The 16,470-nt window shown below is 49.8% G+C and overlaps 1 long non-coding RNA gene across 4 annotated transcripts; it reads right to left on the bottom strand.

Annotated features, from left to right (window-relative positions):
- Positions 1-3,710: 3,710 nt before the first annotated feature.
- On the bottom strand, positions 3,711-16,438 carry LOC144317621 (uncharacterized). 4 transcript variants are annotated; one of them, XR_013383622.1, is made up of 3 exons: positions 16,346-16,438; positions 4,912-4,996; positions 3,711-4,496 (listed from the first exon to the last, which is right to left on the bottom strand). It is a non-coding gene; the product is annotated as an uncharacterized LOC144317621 (long non-coding RNA). The 4 variants fall into 4 exon arrangements; XR_013383624.1 differs by lacking the exon at positions 16,346-16,438 and adding an exon at positions 15,536-16,311; XR_013383621.1 differs by having other exon boundaries at positions 3,711-4,996.
- Between the last annotated feature and the right edge of the window lie 32 nt (positions 16,439-16,470).

The raw sequence follows: 16,470 nt of genomic DNA, 5'->3' as shown, positions 1-16,470 counted from the left end.
CCAGTTGTCACACATGATCTATCAGCCCCTGTAAGGATCAGAGTTGTAGGAAATATTTTGCTTTCACATACCAGGCATGAGTGCTGTGACACAACCTTCAGGGCTTCTGAGTGGAGGCCCTGTTTACTAGCTCAAGGAGAATTGACACCAGAAAAAAGCTCACCTCAAGTGAATCCACTAAAAAATGGGGACCAGAATTGAATAGTATGTGGTGGGGGTTGGAGGTTAGAGGAAGTCTGGGACTACTGTGAAAACTGAAAAAAATGATAAAAGCATATTCATAATTTCAGATCCACTTTTGTAATGAAGAAAGAGCAAATGCTGTGTTTCTCAAGTGACACCATGTCTCATAGGCTGCAATATCCTTCCCGTTTTGATTTTTGTAGCATCATCATAGAGGAAATCTTTGCAAAAATATTTGAGGTCTTCCTGCGTTTTCCTCAATCTTTTGATAATTCCATTGTTCTTTTTTACAAGTTATCTTGGTGATCACTTTATCAACCTTTCCCTTTTGGTGTCTGGTCTGAGCCTGCCAGATCCACATTTTTGAGAGCTAAGTAGTTTTCTAGCATTATTTATTAAGTTCACCAAATTGGCCATCTTTTGCAAGATTTGCAATTATTGCAGTTAATCTGCACTATATTTGTGTCATTGGTCCTATGCCTATAATACAGTCAGAGACCAACAGAGGACTAGAATGTGTAGGATAGATGCTCTGGGTTCAGATACTAATGAAGCTAGGAGGGACTAAAGTCCATTCATTAGTGAATGTTTTTGTGTGACAACTTTCACTTTTCTGCATGATCTAATAGCTACGAGGACTTGGCCAACAAATATGCAAATGAAGACCTTTTTAATTTATAGTACAGATTTTTCTTTTTTAAGATATTATTTATTCATGAGAGACACAGAGAGAGAGAGAGGCAGAGACACAGGCAGAGGGAGAAGCAGGCTTCCTGCGGGACTCAATCCCCAGACCTGGGATCATACCCTGACCCAAAGGCAGATGCTCAACAGCTGAGCCATGCAGGCATCCCAATACAGATATGTTTTAATACACATATACTTTGAACTTAGCATTTACATTTTTCAGGACTTAGAGACCTCACAAGTACATGAATGGAAAAGTAAAAGCGTTATTCAGGGTCTTGTTCTTTAAGATTTTATTTATTTTTGGGAGAGACAGAACAAGCATGAACAGGGAGAGGGACAAGCAGACTGTGCTGAGTGCAGAGCCTAACGTGGGGCTCAGTCCCACCACCCTGAGATTATTATCTGAGCCAACATCGAGTCGGACACTTAACTGACTGAGTCATGCAGATGCCCCTTTTTATTATTTTGTTTTTAATTTGTTTTTTGAGAGAGCGTGCATGAGTGTGGGTGAGGGGAGGGGTAGAGGGAGAGAGAATCTCCAGCGGACTCATGGCTGAACACAGAGCCTGATGGGGTGATCTCAAAACCCTGAGATCATGACCTGAGCTGAAATCAAGAGTCGGTCACTTAACTATCTGAGCCACCCAGGTACCCCAAGGTCTTGTTCTTTATAATAGCAAAATATTGGAAGTAACCCACATATCTGTCAATGAGAACTTGATTAAATACCATGGTCGTCTTACAGTGGACTACCATATATCTAGGCATGGATACATGTGCAAGATAGGAGGGAGAGAAAGTGAGTGGCAAAGTATCATATGCTGTCCTCCCTTTTTACTGATCGAAAGATATGGCCAGGAAGGCCCTAGAAGAACCCACACCAAACTCAGCAACTGTATCTGAGAGGTAGAATTATAGAAGGCTCTAATTTGTGTGATTTGTTGTGTTTTGTAAAACAACAACAAAAAACACTGAATAATTTCTTTTGTAATCTGAAAGCTTTAAAAAAAGTTTAATAAGATTATTTTGTCCAAATGAAGTTGGGGGAACCATTCCCCAATTTCAGTTTTGTTAGTGTTAGAGTGCAACTTTCCAAGACGGGAGAACACATGCTGGAAAGGGGTTGTTGCACCTAGCTATTGGGCCTCTGAAAAGCAGAACACCATCACTCCTTTGTAGCAGGATTCTCCCCCCAGCTGGGAGGGCTTGGTAGTTTCTTCCCCAGTAGAAGAGTGTATTTGAGGGATCTGAAGCTGGATTTTTCAACTTTTGGCACTCTTGACATCTTGGGCTGGGTGGTTACATGTGGAGGCTGACCCGCATGGGGTTGTTACGCAGCACCCCGACTTCTACTCACAAGATGAGTGGCACACATACTCCCTTCTCCCAGTTCTGGTTGCCAAAAATGTCTCCAGACATTGCCAAATGTGCCCTGCTGCAAAACTGTCCCTAGTTGAGTGAGAATCACTGGTCTAAAGCTGAGACCCCTCAGGGGGCCCTACTGGCTCCAACAGTAGAAAGTGTGACTCTTTGATCTTGGAGTCATGAATTCAAGCCCCACGGCATAGAGCTTCTTTTTAAAGAGGTTTTGTTTTCTTTTTTTTTTTTAAATAACAAAGCGGAGACACTTGTAGTCTTGCAGAATAGCAAAGAATTGAAGAAATAATTGAAGACTAACACCTACTGACCTGTTCTCACTTAAAGAAATAGGAAAGGCCTTTTTAAAGGTGGGACTATATCTTCTTTGGAGAAAAGGAAGATGTTAGTTCAGAAAAAAAGTATGCTTGATACTGGATTGAGGCTATTCCATTTCTCAAAAAAAGAAAAAGGAAGTGGGTGTCAAATGAATAAAATTATTCTTTGTTCAGAAGCGTATGGGCCATTGCCACAGCCAGAACATTTAGTAATTAAACCGGGGTATGACTGGAAGATTTTCTTAGGCAGGTGATGGGTAACTGTGGAAAGAATACTGGGTTTTGAAGTCATAATAAATCCCGGGTTCAAATCCTGACTCAAGCTTTTGTCAGGCATGTGACACTGGGATAGTTTTTTTGGTTTCCAAGTGATTATAAAGATTAAATGAAATAAACCTCTGTGTGCCTCGTATGTTGTGGTACCCGAGGCACTGGTTAGTTTGTATCTCACTGGGGCTGACCCTGGGCGTTGAGGCTTTGCTATCAGGGTGAGTGTGGAGTGTCCTCCCTCCAGTGTGAGCCTCTAAAACCATGTGGAAGGAGAGCTCCCAGGACAAGATAGTCCAGGACCGAGCTCCAGTGCAGTTTCTGGACAACTTCCATTATCAAGGCCAGAGTCTGTGGTCTGAGTATGCACAGCCAGAGGGACTTTTTAAAGATTTTATTTACTTGAGAAAGAGAGCACAAGCAGGGGGAAGGGTAGAGAGAGAGAAGCTGAACAGGAAGCCCGATGTGGGGCTCAATGTGGGGCTTGATCCCAGGACCCTGATATGATCTGAGCTAAAGGCAGATGCTTAACAGACTGAGCCACCCAGGCGGCCTTACTGCAAAGCTTGATTCATTCAGTTTAGAGAATGTACTTTATCTAGAAGTCACTAAGAAGCCAAGTGAGGAAGTAACCTTAAATCCAGTTTTGGAATGAAGAAAATCTATATATACCACGACCTTTGGAGAAGGAGGACAAAACAAACAAACAAACAAACAAAAAATATATATATATATAGCCTATCCCCTTGACAGAGAACTCTGATAGAGTTCTCAAATCTATCAGATCCAACATGCTTTTGTGTAACTAATATTTCAAAACATCCACTTTAGGATCCTGAAGTGAAATTCATAGATAGCATACACGGACTCACAGGATTCCAAAGGAGATAAATGATCTAATATAAATGATGGATAAAGAAAAAAGATACATTTCAATATGTAAATACTCAAGCATAAATATACAAAAGACATAATGAAGGAGTTAGATGCTTGCACCTAAACAGAATTGTCTTGAATGTGACCACGGCATCATGTTGTCTTGGCAGCTCAGATAGCACAATACATTTCAAATGAAACAGTATCATCTTTTTTTTATTTACTCAGTTGTGATCCTGGAAATTTTAAGCATATACACAACAACAACAAAAATACCAACCTGTGTTTTATACATCAAATCAAGTTATAGTCTAGGCTCGGATAACGATAAATAGGTTTTTCCACCTACGTGTATGTCCAGCAGGACGTATTTTGTTAAATGAAGCAATTCTTGTTGAGAATCTCACTCTGCACGATGCCCCTTGCATGCAAAATATCAGAAAACCCTGGTCATGGCGACAACCATAAATGACCCCGTGACTTCCCAAGTTCACCCTTGGAGAACTGCTGACGTAGACAGAAATGGCCCGGGGGCTGTGGACTGAAGCCTCCAAACTGAAGGACAGATGTGATTTCCTCTTCCCCCTACCCCTTCCTCCTTTTCCCTCCTTCCCTACTAAAAAGTAATTATTTTATTGAACCCCTACGTATGCTCTACAAGTCATGGCTCAAGTTCTCGTCCAGAGTCACATTACCAAGACTGGAATCGACAGGCCATCCTGGAATCGACACTGAAGGACTTCTTGTTCCATGGAGTTTTACAGCATTGATGTTAGACACGCCTTTCTTGGTTTTTGAAAGAAAATCAAGAAAAATGTATTTATTCTGCATAGTTTCCCTAAGGCCTTGCCGGCTGTTTCTAGCCCTAACTAGGTGCAGGGCCACACCCAGGTCCCAGCCCCTCTCTCTTGCCTCCTTGCTCACCAGGGATGGAGATGCACCCCCCAGTCCTCAGGAGAGAAGCAGCTACCCATGTCCTCCTCCAATGCTTCTCTTCACAGCTCGCGCCCTCTGGCAGGCTCTACGTGCAGAATGCCACCATGTGTTCTAGCCTTCTCTCTTCTGGTCTTTGTGCGGGGCATTCCCTCTGTGCAGAAGCCCCTGCCTTCTTCCTCACTCCTCAAGGCTAACCAGCTCTGTCCCCCTCTGTAAACCTTCCCTGGCCATCCCCAAGCTGGGATTCAGGGTCCCTTCTGTGTACCTCTTGTACTTGTCTGCATCCATCGGTGGTGGCGCTCTCAGCACTTTGTCATTACTGTTTTATCATTGCCTGGTGTTTGTATCACCTGCTCAAGAGAAAAACATACAAAGGTTAAGGATGCGGGCCCCGGAAACAGTGTGCCTGGGTCCAAGTCCTAACCCCTCTAGCTCCAAGTGGTACAATCCTGAGCAAATTACTTCGTCTTTCTGGATCTACCTCATAGGGTTGTTGTGGGGATTATATGCGTCAAGGCAGGTAAAGCCAGTGGCATACATTAAATACTCAATAAATGTCAGTTCAGGGCTGTACGTCCTTGAGGGCACAGACTGTCTTATTCACGACTGTGTCCCAACACCCAGCATGGGACCTGGCACACAGTAGGCAGCCAACCTTTGTTGACTGAGTCAGTGAATGACTATCATCTTTTAATCACTTGCAGACCATCTTGTCCTCTGCTTCCTGTTTTTATAATCAACGATCTTTAAAAGCAAAGGCCCTCTAAAGAAAGAAACCAAATATGTACAGATTATCTGCCCAAAGAATTGGTGCTGTGCAGAAGTCGCCAGTTTGAGACAAGCGTTAGGACAATTGGATTCTGATTCTCTTGGCTACATCTTGCTGTGTAATTTGAGTTGGATGCACAGCAATTTAATGACTTGGAACAAGAATCAAAAGATTATTGAAGGTGGCTGATGGCCACGATCCAGGTAATGCCTACTGTTTCCCCATCCATCTGCCACTTGAAAATGAAAATCCCAGGGAAAAAGAAGGGGAAATTGGAAGTCATTATGATATCTTTGCTCCCTCATTCAACCATTGCACAAACACCTGTTGGGTAACTTGTATGTGTCAGGCACCGGGAACATGGGGGGAAAAGAAGATTTCTGCCCTCTCCGAGTTAACATTCTTAATGGGGAAGATAGTAGCAAACAATGTACCATTTCCCTGGCACCCCTAGAACAGAAGCTCTGAGTGCTCATTGTTGGGGGCCATTTCAGGGCCAAGGGTACCTTGGATCCACCTCCCTGGCACTCAGCTGCCAGACTGGGATTTTGTCATAGGAGTCCTAGGCCCTCGTGTCCTTGACCTGATCAGCTGGCTCCACTTGCAGGGCTGCCAATGTAGTCACCTGTTTCTGGTTCTGAGGTGTAAAGTCGTCACCTGCTGCCATTACACAAAGATCCATTTCCCCTGGACCATTGCTCAGGTATGACACAGCTGATGGTCGGGGCCCTGTAGCAAAACCTCACACCCACGGCTCTGTCCGGTGACAGAGGCAGTGACTATCTGATGATGGGTGCTGACAAATGCTTGTGGTGGGGCGTGTGCCCATCTGGAGGCTGTCCTGCCACTAACAAACCCCACCCGTTCCCCAGCTGGGAAACACCACAGCCACCGCACCGAGCTTCTCCCAGTTTTCACCTGCCCACTGCAGGTGTGTGTTTTGTTTTTAGGATTTTATTTGAGAGAGAGCACAAGCAGGGGAAGGGCAGAAGGAGAGGGAGAAGCAGAGCCCCCCACTGAGCAGGGAGCCTGATGTGGGGCTCGATCCCAGGATCTCAAGATCATGACCCGAGCCAAAGGCAGGTGCTTAACCGACTGAGCCACCCAGGTGGCCCCCACTGCAGGTGTTTCTGTAACTTGCACCAGGCTTTCCAGCGTCAAAGCACCGACCGGGTTGCTTTTTCTAACTACTATTACTCCTCCACAGCACAAAACATGTTTATTGTTGAAAAAAATTTCGGCGTAGCAAGGTAACTTCCATTAACCCACTCCCTAGAAATAATAGCTGTTGACGGGGTGGCTCAACCCCTAGATTTTCGAAATCTGCAAAAATACGTAACTTCCATTGAAACGAAGGTGCATTATCCTGCCGTCTGTGTCAATAAATGGCACTGAGACAGCTGGACAGTTACTTTCCTCCTTAGGCACAATCATTTCCAGATAAAGCAAAGACTTAAAAGGAGAAGGGCTTCCGAAGTATGTCACAAAATCCAGAAACCATAAAGGAAAAGGCTAATTAATTGGACTACATAGAGACCGTAAAACTTCGTACATTAGAAGCAGTTTGGCAGGATTTAGCGAGGGGGGAAGCTGCATGCACCTCACGACTCCACGTTCTCCAGAAACTTTCCCACTGGGCTCAAGGGAATAAATGCCGGGGACTTTTCACTCAGCATTACTTGTAAGAGCAGAAAAAACCTGAGGGGCACCCGGCTGGCTCCATTGGTAAAGTGTCCATCAAACCCTTGATCTCAGGTTCTGAGTTTGAGCCCCACGCTGGGGAGAGAGGTCACTTAAAAATAAAAAAATTTGAAAAGAGAAGAAAAACTGAGGCACACCTCCAAGTCCATCAATAGGAGGATAGGAAGATAGCTGTAGTGCATTGCGACTACAAAATCCGACACAGCAGTGAGGACACACGATCTGGAAGGACTCACCTCCCCTCCAGGTTCAGTCTGTGTCCCAGAGACAAGGAGCGGTGTCTAGAGGCATTTTTCGTTGTCACAACTCGGAGGGTGAGGGCTGAGGTGCTGGCATCTGGTGGGTAGAGGCCAGGGCTGCTGCTATGATACACAGGACAGCCTCCCAACCCCAAGAATTATCAGGCCCCGAGTGTCTCGGTGCTGAGGTTGAGAAATCTCGAGTGAGCCTGAATTGACAGGGGCAGATCCCACCAGCAATCTTGAGTGAAAAAAGGAAGTTGCAGAATGATCCAGTTTGATATTTTTACAGATACATATATAGCACAAAAATCACATATGGGAATAATGCACACCCACTCTGCAAATCTGGAACGATCCATCCAGACCTGTTTTTTTTTTCTTTTATTTTTTTCTCATGATGCCGGAAAGGTCTCTTTATTGACATAGAGGATAAATAGTAGTGACAGGTGTGTGCCCCCTTGTCTGTTTTATGTCGACTAAATTGATGGCTATGCAATTCTCAGGATAAACGAGGTGCGCATTTTCACCGTTGAGATAACATATTGTTAAAACGGTTCTCCTAAAAGCTTGTGCCAATTTCCATTCCCACCTGCAGGTGACAGTTGTCATTTCCTTTTTTGCTCTGCCTCCTTCACTCGGGTATGAGCCTCTCGAGGACAGGGCTGGCGACCCTTGTCTGTGTGTCTTCCATGTCTTGATTGGTGCTTCAACCTACAATCTGGTCAAAAGGACTAAGGCTTTGGTTTACATTGCGAAATCGGGTCAGAGGACAGATTGCCACCCATATCCTCAAGAAACTCCCAGAGTAGTTTCGTTTGTGTGTCACCGACAATTCCAGTGTGAGGGTCTGCTGTGTCCTACGGGCATCTGAGAAGAGAGAGGCCACAGGGGTAGGAGTGGTCTAGGAAGTGCTACTGAGCCAGGTCTTGAGGCACGAGGGGCCTCCCCATCCTTGGAGAAGCAGAGGAATGGCATTCCAGAAGGGCAACAGCTCAAGCAAAGGGGTGGTGCCAGGGATGAGTAAGGCATGTTTGTGAGACAGGACGGAGGCCATTGGTGCACAGACGCCTGAGGAGGATCTGATTAGCACGGAAGGTGGTGCCTGGTCGGGGGCAAGCCTTATCCAACAGGCTAAGACGTTTGAGCTTTTTCCTGGAGGCACAAGGGAGCTAACAGGGATGGGGAGGTAGAGGAAGAAAGGCCGCTCTAACCGGGCAGATCTGTCACAGCTGGGCTGCCAGGCAGGTGCACCTGCACTGGGCTCGCTGGCCAGCCGCCCCGCCGGGCCCCCCTCTGCAGGCACCCAAAGCTAGATCCAGCCCTGGGTGAGGAAGGGTGGCCCCCGGGAGGGACAGGAGAGAGCCGGGGGGCCTGTGAGGCGGGGAGAGGCACAGTCCCCGGGGCCCAGAGGACCCGCTGGCACCTGGCACCAAGTAACCTGCTGATCCCTGTTGCCACATCCAGGCGTGGGCTGACAGCGCCGGAGCCCACTCGCGGTGACTCTTGACAGCTGACTTTGTGCCTCTCTCCTCAACTGCATGTTCAGTGACAACAAGCTGGAAGCTTGAACTTGGTCCCGGTGGAAGTATTTGCACCATGGAAATCGCTACGCACTACACATGGGGGCTCTCTGTCCCCCAGCGCCAGTTTTCCAACGCACCAATGGCTATTTCCTTCTAGAAATGGATTCTGCGATTAGATTTGGGGAAAGATGGAAGGGAGATTCTTGTTTAGGGAAGCCAGATGGAAACTTTAGGAAGATAAGCGTGTGGCCAAATAATGGAGGCACCATCCGGAGAAGTGAACTCTGATTCCGGAAGGCAAAGGCTGGGCCTCCAGGGGCGCGGTCCATGCAGCTGAGCGTAGTGGTCGCCAGCACTGAGTGCACCTGAGACTGCACGGGCTTGAATCCTGGCTCTGCTCCGCACTAGCTGTGTGACCTTGGGCAAGTCACTTTGCCTCTCTGTGCCTCATGTTTGTCATATGAAAAATGGAGTGTATTATTAACGCATCTCATAGGGTCCTTAAGAGGATGAAATGACTTAGATGGACATAAAGCCCTTAGAACAATTTTTGGCAAGAAATCAGGGCTTTATCAATATTTGTGAAATACACAAAAGAGAAAACAGAAGTACCCAGAGAGGCAGTGTGACTTACCTAAGGTCACACAGAAAATGAGCAGCAGAGCTGGCATCAGAGCCCAAACGTCTGCCATGGCAGATGGTCCCACTAGTCTTATCTGGCTTTCTTTGGCCCGCATAAAGATTGTGGGGCTCCTGGGGATGATGATTCATGTGTCCTGGTGTTGGATGTTTACGTAGATAGGGTGGAACAGGCAGTGGCCTCTGCCCTGGAAGGGCAGGTTGTTGAGATGCCCTCTGGGGTGCACAGCCTCCTCGGCCTGGACTGGGGCACCCAGGATCCCAGGCAGGACACTGACCTATTACTGCACTTTGGCAGGTCATTGAGCTGGGATGGCCCCGGGCCCGAAGGGAGTTGGCCAACCTATGAGCTGCAAACAAAGAAGACAGAGATGCTTTTGTTGAGTGCCCCCTCTACGTACCGGCAGCTCGGTCAGTCACCACATGCAGGCACTGTTCTAGGCACTTGAGATTCAGCAATGAACAAAGTAGTCAAAGCCCCTCTTCCTGTAGACCCGATGTTCCAGGAGAGACAGATGACAAACAAGTAAACTGAGGGTCTTAAAGGAAGAGGGGGCCGGGAGAAGCAGGTGGGGCATGGCTGGCGATGGGGTCAGGAAGGACACTCAGAGGAGGTGATATATGAGCAGTCCTGAAGGATGTGAGTGAGCAACCGTGCGTCCATAGTTTCATGAAACCCTCCTGCTCCCTCATCTACTGATGAGGAAGCTCAGAGGCATGCATTCACCTGCTCGAGGTCACACGGCCCATAAGTGTTGGCACGAGATTCAAACCCAGCTCTGCCTCCCAGTCCTTGTTACTCCCCAGAGTAGCCCAAGGACACTGGGGTCATCACAAAGCCTGGGTGTGTGTGTTGGGTGGGGGCAGCCAGGGTCACGGGGCTGGGAGGGTATATCCTGGGCGACTGAGGTGAGCAGGTCTGGAGTTCACTCTGGAACACCTCCTTGAAGAGGTGGGTTAAGAGCTGAATCTTCAAGATCCGGAAGGAAGGGCAATTCTAAAGGTGGAGGGTCTGGCTTATCCACAGGGTCAGTGGGAACAGTGAAGGCCGTAGGCAGGGAGGCACCCGCTTTACGATGGAAGTTCAGTGCAAATTCTCAGTGAGAGAAGAGGTCCTCAAATTCAGGTCATGTGCCCGGTTCTTAATCAAAAGCCTTTTACCATCACACAGAGGAGCATGACGCCCATAGGCCCTGCCTCAGAGAGCAATGGAACAGTACAAGACCAAACAGCCTCCAGGATAGACTGTGTCCAACCAGAGACCACACGTGCCCCCCACCCCCCACCGCTGCTTCCTCAGCTCAACCATTTGGCTCTTCAAATCTCATACCTCTCATTGCCTCTTGAACCAACAACAGACAAATATCTTTGGTTCATTCATTCACTAAGTATTTGTTGAGCACTTACTGTGGGCCACGCACAGTGCCAGGGGTGGGGGGCCTCAGCAGTGACCGAGATGCTGCCCTCACCCTCACTGAGTCATCTGTCCAGTGGTGGAGGCAGACATTTCATGGAGGACAGTGCAGATTAATTAGGATTCTGAGGAAATGCCACAGAGGACAAAGCAGATCAAATGGAGCAGCGTCCACGCCATCCCTGGAGTAGCTCACCAGACTCACCTCAGGCCACATTTTCACAGGACTGGGCCAAGGGGCCCGTCTCTGCAGGCCCGGCAAAGAGAGGTGGGTGTTGGGGTGGATGGAGGGCAGAGCAAGGAACAGAACTTGTATGGTGTGAGGAGGGGAAGTTTACCTCTGGGTCCCCGAAGCCAGCTGGGAGCGACCACTCCGCCAGAGCTGTCCCCAACCCCGTCCTCCACCAGAGGGTGCCCCAGCTGAGGGCAGGGAGAGGACCTGGGCAGAACGAGGAAAGGAGAGAGAAAGCTCATGCAGTTGAGGGGCACCTGTGAGAAGGGGGAGCCCGATATTCTGTTCTTGGGATGGATGTTCTGCTCAGGCCGAGTCTGTTGACTGGCCCCAGCCCCCCTAGAAGGGGAAGAGGTGCTGGGGAACAGGGCCCAGTACCCAGAGGCTGGTGAGCTGCTCTTCTGTGGGGCTGAGCAGAGCCGGCTGGAGTGAAGAATGAGGGGGGTGGGGTGGGGGGAGAGGTAGGCCCAGATGGGGGAACCCAGTGGAAAAGTTGGGAAGGCAGACACTGCTCCCCCCACCCCCGCGCCGGGCACACCTGCACGGCTCCCACCCCTGCGCAGTGAGGTGCTGCTCACAGATCTGTCTCCGCGCACAAGCACTCCTAGTCCTTCGTCGCCTTGCCTGGCAGTATTTTCTTCACAGTGCTTAGCCCTGCCTGACTGACATTTGCTTGAATCATCTGAAATCAGCAATTTCATGTGGCTCAACCTAATGCCACCGATTTGTTCAGTGGTTCTCCAGCTGCCTCCGCAGCAGGAAGGTCAGCTCCATGAAGGGATGGGGGGTGGGGGGGTGGGGTCTTTATCTGCCACATTTCAGTTACATCCCCAGCACCTGGGCCAGTCCCTGGCGTGCAGTAGACCCTCAATAAACAGTGAGTGGATGGGCGCAATGCTGGGTTAAAGGTTGGGGGGGGCGGGGTGGAAACTAAGAAACAGACTCTTCACTCCAGAGAACACACTGATGGTGACCAGAGGGGAGGTGGCGGGATGGGGGAAACAGGCGATGGGGATTAAGGAGGGCGCTGGCTGGCCGTGATGAGCACCAGGTGATGTGTGGGTGATGAATCACTCTATTGTACACCTGCAAGTAATACTGCACTCTATGTTAACAGGAATTTAAATGAAAACTTAAAAAATGTTTTAAAAGCGCGGCGCCTGGGTGGCTCAGTGATTGAGCGTCTGCCTTCGGCTCAGGTCATGATCCCAGGGTCCTGCATCAAGCTCCTTGCAGGGAGCGTGGTCTCCCCCCTAGTTAACAAGGCACAGGGCAGCCACCACACGCGGCGCGGTCTTCCCTCTGCACTTCCCTACCTCCTCTCAATTTTGACTGTTTTGTGGAGTTTTGAAAGCCCTTAAGGAGCAGGGGAGTCTCTCAGAGCTGGAACCAGAGCTCTCTTTCCATTTTGTCCTGACGAGACCCCAGGCACATCATGCTTTCTCACTTTGTAGCAGCCTCCTGGCCAATTGTGGGGAGGATGTGAGTGGCTGGCCCTGCGCTTGGGACAGGGAGAGCTGTAGTGTTTGAAAAGTGGTCAGATTCCTGAGGCAGGTTGGAGTCTGGGTGGCCAGGGTGGAGGGCACGGGCAGCCAGCCTCGTTGTTTTGTGAGGCTTTTGTCTCTGTCCTAAGAAACCAGTCATCAGTACCCTCAAAACCCATGCCCTTGCCCTCTGATATCACTAGCAAGACAACACAATAGTCACCTCCCAGAGGTTGCTGGGTGCTGGGCTGCCTACTTGGTGGTTAAAAGTGCAGATTCTGGAGCAGGACAACAGGCTGGAAAATCACATCCACCAACTTCTTGGTCTCGTGTGACTTTGGGCAAATCACCTAACACCTCTGGGCTACGGTCTCTCCATCTGTGTGACTTTGGGCAAATCACCTAACACCTCTGGGCTACGGTCTCTCCATCTGTCCTAGGGGAACAATAGCCTCCGGACAAAACAAAGCAGCTCTGACATCCCGGAGCTGCCTGGCCCTCTCAGCCAGGCCTTGGTGTTGCTCAGAGCTGGCCTGGCACAGCTCCCCCTTGGTGTGCTCCTGTTGCACACAGATAAGGCCATCTGTGACCGTGATAGGTCAAGATAAAAACAAGACCATTCCATAATCACGTCTGAAAACAGACAAAACATGAATCTTGTCCAGACCACAAAAATGACCAATCATCCCCTGCAGAGCTAATCTGAGTAAAGGCTGCTTCTCAACCAATTACGGCTTCTCCCTTCTCCGGCTGGCCCTCCTTCTAGGTAAGATTTAAGATACCCAGCCCGGCCTCGCCTCTACTTCCTGACAGCATCTAATCCAGATCAAAGTCTTGCTTCCTTAAACCCTTCGCCGATCACCTAACACAAATGCAGACATTAGAGCAAGTCCTTTCTAGCACCCTGTTACCAAGACGCCCGTGGATCCCCCTCATGCACATTCCTGGCTGCAAGGAACAATGAACCCTGCTTGTTCACTCACAGGTGTGCTTCACGTCACCTTTGGCTGGAGGCACTGACAGGCCCTACCTCGTGGGGTTGTTGCTGTACTGCCCTAGGGATGACACATTCCCAGGACTCTTTAGTTACATCTGCCCTGCTTTCCTATCACTTCCACTTTACAAAGGTGTCACTGAGACTTCTGCAGAGAAGGGCAGTAGCTTTGTTCAGGGCCACACAGCCAGTGGTGCAGAGTCAGGGTGGCAACTCGGGCCCCCTTCCAAAGTTGGTTTCCTAACCCTCTTGCCTCCACCTTGCCTCCAGGGCAGAAGCCAACATGACAACGTTGGGCCAACATCTGGGAGGAGAAGAGCAGAGGGTCTTGGAGTTGAAAGAGAAGCCTGGGGCTACAAGAGGGGCACACCCAGGACGTCCTCAGGGACCCCCTATGCTTCCTCTCCCAACCGTGACTTCCCCGACTGGATCCTCCAAGGGATTCTTCTCTGAGGATGTGTGCCTTCTGAGTAAACACAGGCCCAGCTGAGGCCCGAGAAGGTGGGGGTCAGTGTCATCGGACTGAGGCCTGAGTCACTTCCTGACCATTGCTTAAGAGGCATCCAGTGCCACAGCCTGAGTGGCCAGCTCATGCCCTCACAGGACTCGGGCAGGTGCACTTCCCTGGTATTCCTCAGCTTTCTGGGCTCACCTCTGCCCATGCTCAGGTTATTGAGACATACAACAAAGATGCAGAAGCCCTGTCCCTGCCTTGGGGAACTGGATATTCAACCCGAGGTCTCTGGACCATTCTATCTTGCCTTGCACCTGGTCCTGAACTCCGGCTCCCAGGACCTCACCCCAGCTTCAGAATCAGGATGCCTTCCCCTGGCACCACCAACCCCAAAGGTCCAAATCTCCTGCAGCCCTTGCAGGCACATAGCCCCTTCCCTTTTCCTCCCACAGGTCCTAGGATCAGAGTAGAGGATGGGGCAGGGAAGATGCCAGATGCCCTAGTGTAGGATGTGCAGAGGGAGACATGGTTTGATCAGTAGACATGTCCTCATGATGCGAGTAGGGGGGCTGGTTTGAAATACAGACCATTTCCTTTAAGAATTAAGACCTTTCAATCCAGAGACATCGCATAGGCTTGCAGCTGAGAACACAGCCTCTAGAGCCAGGCTATGCTCCCATCTTTAACTCAGCTCTGCCCTTTAGCAGCCGTGCAACTTGCAGCAAGTTACTTAACCTCTCCCTACCTCAGGTTCCTCATTTCTAAAATGAGGATAATAATAGTACTGACTCATAGATCTCTCACCAGGAGTAAGGGAGTTGTATATGTAAAACACTTGGAATAATGACTGGCACACGGCAAACACAAGTGTTCAGTAAATAGTTCGCCACTTTGAATGGGCCGACTCCTCCATTCATTCTCAATACAGTTTTTGACATCCTACTGTGTGCCAGATATGAATAAGGCAGGGTCCTGGAATGTGATGCCTGCTGGGCATTTCTGTGGGATCCCCGCACCGTCCCCGTCCTGCAGTGGTCTCCAGACTGTGCCTGATGCTGAACGACGCTGGGAGTGACCACGGCCCAGGGCTTGGGCCACAAGCAAGTTCCTTGCCTTCTTCAAGATCTCTTCTCTCCCTTTGATTAAGTGAAGCGAGTGGTCCCCACCCCTTCCACGACCCCTTCCCTGTATGAGCACAGAATCAGCCACCAGACACAGGTGGCAGAAGGCCCTGGCCCGTCATTGCCCTCATGGGGCATTAGGATGCCAGCAAAAAAAACGTTCAAAATTGGAAATTTGGGCCTGGACTGGAAAGTTGGTGCTATAGAATCACTGTTGGTAATTTTAGATGTAAAAATGACATTGTGGTTATGTCTTAAAAGCAGTCCTTAGCCTTTAGAGACACAAAAAATATTTATGGATGAAATTATATGATGCCTGGTGTTGCTTCAAAATGATGGAAACAAAACTGGCTGAGAGTAGGGACGCCTGGGTGGCTCAGCGGGTGAGCGTCTGCCTTAGGCTTGGGATGTGATCCCGAGGTCCGAGATGGATGGAGTCCCGCGTCGGGCTCCCTGCAGGGAGCCTGCTTCTCCCTCTGCCTGTCTCTGCCTCTCTCTGTGTGTCTCTCATGAAGAAAGAAATAAATTAAAACAAAACAAAACATCAGCTAAGGGTTGATATAACTGTTGAAGCTGCGGGGCTGGGGTCACGATCGCCAGAAAGTGAGGTCCCGAGAGTCTCTGAGCCCGGAGCGGGTTCGAAATGCACAATCTTGGCTCCGCCCCAGATCAACTGGACCAGAGTCTGCATTCTTTTTTTTTTTTTTTTTTTTTAAGATTTTACTTATTTATTCAAGAGAGACACAAAGAGAGGCAGACACAGGCAGAGGCAGAAGCAGGCTCCATGCAGGGAGCCCGACGTGGGACTGGATCCGGGATCCCGCAGCCACCCAGGGATCCCCCCAGTCTTTCTAAGCAAACACAAGTCCCAGGGGATTCAGGGCACGTTCAAACGTGGGACTCACCGGTCTCGTCTGTCTACTTTCGTACCTTTTCGAAACTTGCCATAATCCAAAGTTGTGGGGTTTTGTTTCTCCAGAATCGTCTCCACCAGCTCCACCCCCAACCCCGCGCAGGATCCCCCCTCCCCAGTCTCGGGCCGGGGGCCCCGGGAGCCCTGTCCCCCCGCCTCCGCCCCCGGGAGCCCCCCGGGCCTCCCCAGCACCCGCTCCCGCCGCCTGCTCACCTGCCGGCCGGGCTGCGGCGGGGCCCCGCGCGGGGGCCGTGGGCAGGTCCGGCGTGGCCGCGCCCCGCGCACCTGGGCGAGCCGGCAGGTGGGACGCGCCGAGCCCGGGCCCCGCCCTCGCGCGG

This window comes from Canis aureus, chromosome 7, assembly GCF_053574225.1.
Source record: "Canis aureus isolate CA01 chromosome 7, VMU_Caureus_v.1.0, whole genome shotgun sequence".
Classification (NCBI taxonomy): domain Eukaryota; kingdom Metazoa; phylum Chordata; class Mammalia; order Carnivora; family Canidae; genus Canis; species Canis aureus.
Note: the sequence above shows the minus strand (reverse complement) of the source record. Positions and strands in the feature narration are given on the sequence as shown.